Source organism: Rhinolophus ferrumequinum, chromosome 20, assembly GCF_004115265.2.
Source record: "Rhinolophus ferrumequinum isolate MPI-CBG mRhiFer1 chromosome 20, mRhiFer1_v1.p, whole genome shotgun sequence".
Classification (NCBI taxonomy): domain Eukaryota; kingdom Metazoa; phylum Chordata; class Mammalia; order Chiroptera; family Rhinolophidae; genus Rhinolophus; species Rhinolophus ferrumequinum.
This window is the reverse complement of record NC_046303.1, coordinates 57,565,814-57,576,160: the sequence shown is the minus strand read 5'-3', so window position 1 is coordinate 57,576,160 and position 10,347 is coordinate 57,565,814. Positions and strand designations below refer to the sequence as shown.

At 39.2% G+C, this 10,347-nt stretch overlaps 1 pseudogene; it reads right to left on the bottom strand.

Annotated features, from left to right (window-relative positions):
- Positions 1-8,035: 8,035 nt before the first annotated feature.
- LOC117012509 (WD repeat-containing protein 1-like) lies at positions 8,036-9,821 on the bottom strand (annotated as a pseudogene).
- Positions 9,822-10,347: the final 526 nt, after the last annotated feature.

The window sequence follows — 10,347 nt, the reverse complement described above, 5'->3', positions numbered from 1 at the left end:
TTTACTACCTATGTTTTCTTCTATGCAGCTTATTGTTTCAGGTCTTATATTTAGGTCTTTGGTCCATTTTGAATTAATTTTGGTACACGGTGACAGATAGTGGTGTAGTTTCATTCTTTCGCACGTGGCTTTCCAATTTATTGAGGAGGCTGTCTTTTCTCCGTTGTATTGTTTTGGCTTCTTTGTCAAAAATTATCTGTCCATATTTATGTGAGTTTATTTCTGGATTCTCAGTTCCATTCCACTGTTCTGTGTGTCTGTTTTTCTGCCAATACCATACTGTTTTAATTATTGTTGCACTGTAGTATAAGCTAAAGGCAGGGATTGTGATACCTCCAGCATTGTTCTTTTTTCTTAGGATTGCTTTGGCTATTTGGGGTTTGTGGTTCCATACAAATCTGATAATTTTTTGTTGTGTTTCTTTTAAAAATGCCGTTGGGATTTTGACAGGGATTGCAAAAAATCTATATATTCCTTTGGATAATATGGCCATTTCAACTATGTTGATTCTTCCAATCCACGAATGTGGAATGTCTTTCCATTTAGTTGTGTGTTCTTCAATTTCTTTTAAATATGTCTTATAGTGTTCAATATATAGGTCTTTCACATCCTTGGTTAAGTTTATTCCTAGGTATTTTATTCTTTTTGTTGCAATTGCAAAAAGACTTGTTTTTTTTTTTTAATTCATTTTCTGAGATTTATTTCCTTTCCTGAGATTTCATTATATAGGAATGCAGTGCACTATTATACATTGATTTTGTAGCTGGCAACTCTACTGTATTTAGTTATTATTTCTAATAGGTTTTTGGTGGAGTCTTTAGGGTTTTCGATATATACCATGTCATCTGCAAAGAGTGATAATTTAGCTTCTTCATTCCCAATTTGGATGCCTTTTATTTCTTTCTCTTGCCTGCTTGCTTTGGCAAGGACTTCCAATACTATGTTGAACAGCAGAAGTGATGGAGGACAGCCTGTCATGTTCCTGAACATAGAGCAAAGGGCTTTATTTTTTCACTGTTAATTATGATATTAGTTGAGGGCTTGTCATATATGGTCTTTATTATGGTAAGGTATTTTCTTCTCTACTTATTTTATTAACTGTTTTAATCATAAATGGATGTTGCATCTTTTTTTTAAAAATTATTGGGGTGACAATTGTTAGTAAAATTACATAGATTTCAGGTGTACAATTCTGTATTACATCATCTATAAATCCCACTGTGTGTTCACCACCCGGAGTCAGTTCTCCTTCCATCACCATATATTCGATCCCCCTTACCCTCATCTCCCACCCCCACCCCTCTTACCCTCTGGTAACCACTAAACTATTGTCCGTGTCTATGAGTTCTTGTTTCTCATTTGTTTGTCTTGTTCTTTTGTTGTTTTTGGTTTATATACCACATATCAGTGAAATCATATGGTTCTCTGCTTTTTCTGTCTGACTTGTTTCGCTTAGCATAATAATCTCAAGATCCATCCATGTTGTCACAAATGTTCCTATATCATCTTTTCTTACCGCCAAATAATATTCCATTGTGTATATATACCACAACTTCTTTATCCATTCATCTATCGAAGGACATTTTGGTTGTTTCCACGTCTTGGCCACCGTAAACAAAGCTGCAATGAATGTTGGAGCACATGTGTCTTTATATGTAGATGTTTTCAGATTTTTTGGGTAGATACCCAGGAGAGGGATTGCTGGGTCATATGGTAATTCTATTCGTAATTTTTTGAGGAACCTCGACACTGCCTTCCATAACGGCTGCACCAGTCTGCATTCCCACCAACAGTGTATGAGGGTTCCTTTTTCTCCACAGCCTCTCCAACACTTGTTACTATTTGTCTTGTTGATGATAGCCATTCTGACTGGGGTGAGGTGATATCTCATTGTGGCTTTTATTTGCATTTCTCTGATGATTAGTGATGTTGAGCATTTTTTCATATGTCTATTTGCCATTTTTATGTCCTCTTTGGAGAAATGTCTCTTCAGGTCCTCTGTCCATTTTTCAATTGGGTTGTTTTTTTGTTGAGTTTCATGAGTTCCTTGTATATTTTGGATATTAGCCCCTTATCGGAGGCACTGTTTGCAAAAATCTTCTCCCATTCAGTTGGTTGCCTCTTTTATTTTGTGATGGTTTCTTTTGCTGTGTAGAAGCTTTTAAGTTTCATATAGTCCCATTCATTTATTTTAGCTTTTATTTCCATAGCCTTTGGAGTCAAATTCATAAAATGCTCTTTGAACCCAAGGTCCATAAGTTTAGTACCTATGTTTTCTTCTATGCAGTATATTGTGTCAGGTCTTTGATCCATTTTGAATTAATTTTGGTACATGTTGACAGATAGCCGTCCAATTTCATTCTTTTGCATGTGGCTTTCCAATTCTCCCAGCACCATTTATTGAATAGGCTGTCTTTCCTCCATTGTATGTTTTTAGCTTCCTTATCAAAAATTATCTGTCCATATTTATGTGGTTTTATTTCTGGGTTCTCAATTCTATTCCATTGGTCTATGTGTCTGTTTTTCTGCCAATACCATGCTGGTTTGATTATTGTAGCCCTGTAGTACAAGCTAAAGTCAGGGAATGTGATACCTCCAGTATTGTTCTTTTTTCTTAAAATTGCTTTGGTTATTCGAGGTCTTTTGTGGTTCCTAACAAATCTGATGATTTTTTGTTCTATTTCTTTAAAAAATGCCATTGGGATTTTGATGGGGATTGCATTAAATCTGTATATTGCTTTGGGTAATATGGCCATTTTAACTATGTTGATTCTTCCAATCCATGAGCACGGAATGTCTTTTCATTTCTTTGTGTCTTCTTCAATTTCTTTCAAAAATGTCTTATAGTTTTCAGCATATAGGTCCTTCACATCCTTGGTTAAGTTTATTCCTAGGTATATTATTCTTTTTGCTGCAATTGCAAAAGGAATTGTTTTTTGTACTTCTTTTTCTGAGATTTCGTTGTTAGTATATAGGAATGCAATGGACTTTTGTACATTGATTTTGTAGCCAGCAACTTTACTGTATTCGTTGATTGTTTCTAATATCTTTTTGATGAAGATTTTAGGGTTTTCTATATATAGCATCATGTCACCTGCAAAGAGTGATAATTTAACTTCTTCATTCCCAATGTGGATGCCTTTTATTTCTTTCTCTTGTCTGATTGCTCTGGCAAGGACTTCCAACATTATATCGAAAAGCAGAGGTGATAGGGGCAGCTCTGTCGTGTTCCTGAACGTAGAGCAAAGGGCTTCAGTTTTTCACCATTAATTATGAGATTAGCTGAGGGCTTGTCATATATGGCCTTTATGATGTTAAGGTATTTTCCTTCTATACCTATTTTATTAAGTGTTTTTATCATAAATGGATGTTGTATCTTGTCAAATGCTTTTTCTGCATCAATTGATATAATCATATGATTTTTGTCCTTTATTTTGTTTATGTGATGTATCACATTGATGGATTTGTGGATGTTGAACCATCCTTGTGCCCCGGGGATGAACCCACTTGGTCGTGATGAAAGATCTATTTAATGCATTGTTGTATTCGATTTGCTAGAATTTTGTTTAGGATTTTTGCATCTGTATTCATCAGAGATATCGGTCTGTAGTTTTCTTTTTTTGTGTTGTTGTTACCAGGTTTTGGTAACAGAGTAATGTTGGCCTCATAAAATGAGTTAGGGCGTACTGTCTCTTCTTCAATTTTTTGGAAGAGTTTGAGCAGGATTGGTTTCAGATCCTCTTTGAAGGTTTGGTAGAATTCACTAGTGAAGCCATCTGGTCCCGGGCTTTTCTTTTGGGAAGGTTTTGGATGACTGATTCAATTTCATTACTGGTGATCGGTCTGTTTAGATTTTCCAGTTCTTCATGGTTCAGCCTTGGAAGGCTATGTGTTTCTAAGAACTTGTCCATTTCTTCTAGGTTATTGAATTTGGTGGCATATAGTCCTTCATAGTATTCCTGGATGATCCTTTTGTATTTCTGTGGTGTCTGTGATAACTTCCCCTTATTCAGTTCTGATTTTGTTAATTGGTGTCTTCTCTCTTTTTATCTTAGTGAGGCTAGCCAACGGTTTGTCAATTTTGTTAATCTTTTCAAAGAACCAGCTCTTTCTCACATTAATTTTTTCTATTGACTTTTTGTTCTCTGTTTCATTTAGTTCTGCTCTCATTTTTGTTATTTGCTTTCTTCTGCTGACCTTGGCTTTCACTTGTTCTTCTTTTTCTAGTTCTTTAAGGTGTAACATGAGGTTATTTATTTGGGATTCTTCTTGTTTGTTGAGATAGGCCTGTAATGATATAAATTTCCCTCTTAAAACTGCTTTTGCTGCATCCCAAAATTTTGGTAGGATGTATTTTCATTGTCATTTGTTTCTATGTATCTTTTGATCTCTCCTCTAATTTCTTCTTTGACCCGGTCATTATTTAAAAGTACATTGTTTAATCTCCATGTATTTGTGTCTTTTCCTGCTTTCTTTTTGCAGTTGATATCCAATTTCAAAGCCTTGTGATCAGAGAATATGCTTGGTATGATTTCAATCTTCTTAAATTTGCTGAGATTAGTTTTATGTCCCAATATATGGTCTATCCTTGAGAATGTTCCATGTAAACTAGAAAAAAATATGTAGTCTGATGTTTTAGGATGAAGTGGTCTATAAATGTCAATTATGTCTATTTCATCTAATTGTCATTTAGGGCTGCTATTTCATTATTTATTTTCTGTTTGGATGATCTATCCATAGCTGTCAATGATGTATTTAAGTCCCCTAGTATAATTATGTTTTGGTCAATTTCTCCCTTTAGTTCTGTTAGTAGTTGCTTGGTGTATTTCGGTGCTCCCTGATTGGGGGCATAAATATTGATGACTATTATGTCTTCTTGTTGTATAGTCCCCTTTACCATTATGAAATGTCCATCTTTGTCTCTTGTTATCTTTTTCACCCTGAAGTCTGTTTCATCTGATATCATTATGGCTACACCTGATTTTCTCTGGGTACCATTTGCTTGGAGTGTCAATTTCCACCCTTTCACTTTGAGTCTATGCTTGTCCTTGTAGCTGAGATGTGTCTCTTGGAGACAGCACATGGTTGGGTTTAGTTTTTTGATCAAATCTGCTACTCTTTGCCTTTTTATTGGTGAGTTCAGTCCATTTACATTTAGGGTGATTATTGATATGTGAGGATTTCCTGTCATTCTATCTTTAGTTTTCTGGTAAAGCTGTGTCTCCATTGTTTCTTTGCCTTTTTGTTGTTGTCTATTATTTCTGTGTGGTGGTATTCTATGATGTTTCCCTCTGTTTCTTCTTTTATTAGAGTATATATTTCAGTTCTGGATTTTTTTTGAGTGGTTATCGTTTAAGTTTATGTAAAAGAAAGTTTGAAATTTAGAGTATTCCATTTTCTTCAGCACGCTTACTTTCTCCATCCCCATATTCCGGTTTAGGCCTTTACTCTCCCCCTTTTTATGTTTTGGTTGCCACAAATTGTCCCTCTTGATGGTGGTCCAATAGCCTCCTTTATTTTTTCTTGCAGTGCAGGTCGTGTATTAGAAAATTCCCTCAGCTTCTGTGTGTCTGGAAAGGTCTTTATTCCTCCTTCATATCTAAAGGATATCTTTGCTGGGTATATTATTGTTGGTTCATAATTTCTCTCTTTCAATAGTTTGAATATTTGGTTCCACTCCCTCCTGGCTTGTAGTTTCCGCTGAGAAATCTGATGATCATCTAATGGGCTTTCCTTTGTAGGTTACCGTCTTCTTTTTCCTGGCTGCCTTGAAGATTCTTTCTTTGTCGTTGATTTTTGACAGCTTCAATACATTGTGCCTTGGAGAAGGCCTGTTGGGGTTGAGGTAATTAGGTGTTCTATTTGCTTCTTGGATTCGAGAATCCAGTTCTTTCCACAAGTTTGGAAAGTTCTCATCAACTATTTGTTTGAATATACTCTCTGTTCCCTTCTCTCTTTCTTCTCCTTCTGGTATGTCCATTATTCTTATATTGCTCTTTCTGATGGAGTCGGAAGTTCTTGTAGAGTTCTTTCATTTATTTTAAGTCTCAAGTCTCTTTTTTCTTCCATCCATGTCATTTCCAGGTTTTTATTCTTCGATGGCACTTATTCTTTCCTCTATCTGGTCAACTCTACTACCTAAGCTGGTTATTTCATTCTTAATTTCTTCTATTGAGTTCTTAATCTCCAGAAATTCTATTTGGTTCTTTTTTAAATTTTCAATCTCTTTCGTAAAATGCTCATGTTGTTCTTTGATTGTGTTTCTGAGTTCACTAAACTGCCTTTTTGTATTTTCTTGCATCTCGTTTAGTTTTTTTCAGAACTGCAATCGTGAATTTTCTGTCATTTAAGTCACATATTTCCATATCTTTAACTTCATTTTCTAGAGACTTTTTACTTTCTTTCTGAGCTGTCTTGTGGCCTTGGTGTTTCATGGCAATTAATGATTTATTATTTCTCTTCCTAGACGTCTACAAGAGTAGGTTCTGCAACAGGTTGATAGGAAGAGGTCTTTCTTTGTTTTCCAGTACGTGTTGGTAGAATGTTTTATTTTCTCTCCAACTGCAGCCCTTTTTTCTCTCTCACACTGTAGTGTTATGTTTTCTCTGCACTATTCCTGCTTTTCACAGAATGGGGGGATTCCCTGGAAGGCAGTCTTCTCCTCTGTTAACAGTTTGCCTGGGTCATAGGGTGCCGCTTCCCTTTAGGTGAATTCTGTAGTGAGCCTCTTCGTCTTGCCTGTCTGCTGTGCAGAGAGTCCTTTGTGGAGTTATAGCTGTTTAATTTGTTGTGAATTCCAGGGGAGATTTCCAGAGACTCACCTCACGCTGTCATTTTGATGATGTATCTCACCCGCTTGTTTCTGACCTGCTCAATTCTACTGCTGGCATTTTCTCCTTAATGTTGTCTTTATCCTTTAAGAAAACTTTGGTCACTTAGAATTGAGAATTTATAGGACTCAGACTGCTCCAGTCCTTCTGATCTTACTTAGGGTCTTTAAGGCATCCAGTTTTAGCTGTTGTTCTCAGATTGGCCTTATGAACATTTCTGAGGGTACTTATGGTAACTTGGGAGTTCTCCAGTTCTCAGGCCTATCAAAACACTCTCTGAATTTTCTCTGCTTCGTCCTGCATAGTTGTGACACCATGTGAATTTTGTTAGTGTTGGAGTTTGACTTTTTTTGTTTGTTTGTTTTATACTTGCTTATAATTTCTGCACTGAAAAAGAAAAGGCAGATGAAAAGGATGACAGGGTACAGAGACTTCATCTTTACCTTTAAATTAATATTTGGTCTTGGGGGTAGAAGGGAGAAAGAAAGACAGGAAAACATCAAAGTATGACAGTGAAATGGTGACCAAGACACTGCAGTCTGGCTATCAAAGGCTCTAAAATCCTGGAGATGGCTCCCTCAACCCACTAGCTTGTAAACAATGACAGGACACACTAAAAAACAAAAAATAGAACAAAAGCTTCATGATTCCATTCTTAAAATCAAGCAGAAAAACACAGTGAAATACAAGGTCATGTGTGCCCTTCTACTCTGAGGGGCTTTCTGGAGGCAACCACGCAGCATGGCACATGCTCAGGAGTCATGTGACATCTGTCTCACACAGAACTCAGGCTGAATTGCCATGGTGTGCCCTTCTCCCAGTGAAGCCTTCTTCTGCAGGTGGGGATGGGACACAATCACCTTAGATAGCAGGAGTCACAGGAGCGGGGTCTGTGTGCTTTCCAGGGTTTGCCTCTGGATATTCAGCACTGGGGCTGTGCAGGGCAGTGGGTTTGAGTTGTGCTCTGTACACTATTTAGATGCTCACTTTATTTTTATGTGCAAACTCTCACTGTCTAAACCTCTTAGTAGGATGTGCACAGAGATGAACACCCTGAAGAGATGAGGGTCATCAGGAGTTAGGACCCCTCCCTCCTGAGTGGGGCGGGGTGCGCTGAGGCATTACAGAAATATTTAGAGAAATGGCGTGTTCTGCTGCAGTTAAACTCTAGTTCCTGATTTGGTGTGTCCAAAGGTTGGGGGTCCTCAATAAGCAATTGTCTACTCTATGACAGAGGCGTCATGGAAGGTCATGAACAGCATGTGCTCATCCAGCCAAGCCAGGCTGCTGACATGGTGGAGCCTGTTTGCATCTTGAATCTTGACCTGGTCTCAGGGTTACTCAGGTTCCAGACATACACCATTACGTTCATGCCACCAAAGGCAAAATGCTCATTTTCTAGTGACCAGGCCAGTCAGACAATCTTTGCGTGGTCTCCATAAAAACTTGTTCTCCAAGTAACCATCAGTGACACTGAAGACCATGACCACCTTGCTGGTGTCGCACACCGCAAAGAAGGTTCCGTGGTGAGAATGCACCAAGTCAGTCATAGGGCCCTTGGCCTCCAGGAGCTGCCCTCCTCCTCCAGGGTGGTGCCCAGGATGGAGTATAAGTGGACATTCCCATCCATGCCTCCAACAGTTACCGTGTTCCCGTCGGGGTACACCGCCACCACTCAGGCTCATAGTTGGAGTTGCCGATGCTGGAACACTTCTGACCCCTCGGCTGGTCATGTGCTCTATGCACACAACTACTGCGTATCCTCCAGGGCCGATAGCCACTCACTTTGGTTGAACATCCAGTTTCACGACTCCCTGTCCACTATAGCGCTGCAGCCTGAAGTTGGTATATCACACCCCATGTCCTCCGTGCTGCAGCTCAGTAGCTGCCTGGACTCCTCCACAGTCGTCCTGGATACCTGGTTCATGTGGCCCTTGCCAGCGGTTCTCCTGTCTCAGAATCCCAGTAATTAATGTGTCATCATGGCTCTCAGAGTAGATGTAGGACTTGCTGCCATTTTTATGCACTGTCAGGCACTGAACTGATTTGCTGTGACCATTGATGATCTGCATGGGTTTGCTAGGGTTTTTTTTGTCCAGATAATTGATGTACCAGACAGGCGGATGATGAGGAGGTGGTCCTTCTGCCACAAGCAGCCTGGCTGCTAGTCCAGAACGTTGGAACCCATGGTAAATATGCTGATGACAGAGTTCATGTTGACATTCCCAATTTTGGAGGTTTTGTCTCCAGAAGCAGAAAGCAAATGCGGGCTATCAGGACTCCAACTAATAGCATTGTGAGCCTTGCTTATTCCCAGTGCACACACTTTCTTTCCTGTCTTTCCATCATAAATATGTATCTGGCCATCAGTGCTGGCCATGGAAAATCTGTTCCTGTGGGGAAAGAACTGCACACAATTGACAAAGGGCTCTTGTCACCAATTGTAAACTTGAACTTAAAAGGTGGCCCCTCAAAGAATGCGGTGCAGTTAACATTGCTGCTCGTCACCAGCCGGTATGGCCTGCTCTGCTTGATGTCCACACTGTTGATGACTTGGTTGTATCCCGTGATCTCGCCCTTGGAAGAGCCACTGTCCCACAGAAAGATGGCTCAAAACTTCTTCCTTCCTTCCCCAATGACTATGAGCCTCTTACTGTCTTCCATCCAAGCAATGTCCTTGATCTTTCCAGCTGAAGGCAGATACTCCTTCTTCAAGAGGTACTTCTGCATGGTATCCCTGATTCTCAGCTTCCCAGACACATCTCCAGAGGTGATGTAGAATCTGTGGGGTGCATACTTGGCCATCACCACTTAATGGGCATGCTCTATGTAGATGTCAGCAAGGGCTGGGTTGTTGATGTTCCTTAGGATGACGCACTTTCCATTGGTGTAAAGAAAATTGTTGCCTTTGGAGTCATAGCCGATGATTTTGGAGACGCCCCTCTCCACCTGGGAGAGGCTGGTGAACACCTTCTTTACCTCCTAAGGCATCCTCACCAGTTGTTACTGTGCAGAGCTCACCAAAACCCTCCAGGGCCACCCACGCTGTGAATCAGACCTGGCCAGAGACCCGGCTGGGGACAAGGACTGAAAATAGTGGAATTTAATTCTTATCTACTCAAATTTGAGAGTTTGTGAGAATACCTTGTCACCTAGTTTGTTGTTGATGTTGTCGTAAGTTTTTGGCTTTCCTACACTATTTCTTCTGTTTGTTTCTTTGGGAGGCTTTAGGGAAATTAAAAACATATGGTACACTGTCATCTTCCCAGAAGACGTAAAGACAAAAAAACATATTATGAAAGGTTTCTGGAAGTTGTTTTCATGCTTGAAATGTAGTTAAAAGAATGGTTTAGAGCACTGTCTGATGGTGGGGCAAAGGTGTAAGGGTCATATTAAAAAGAACATATTTTCAGACCAAAAGTTGAAGTAGGAAACTCCATAAAATATAACAGAATTTAATACAGGGTGATTTATTTGTGGGAAGGTTGGGTGGAGCAGAAAAATGGCCCAGCAGTTT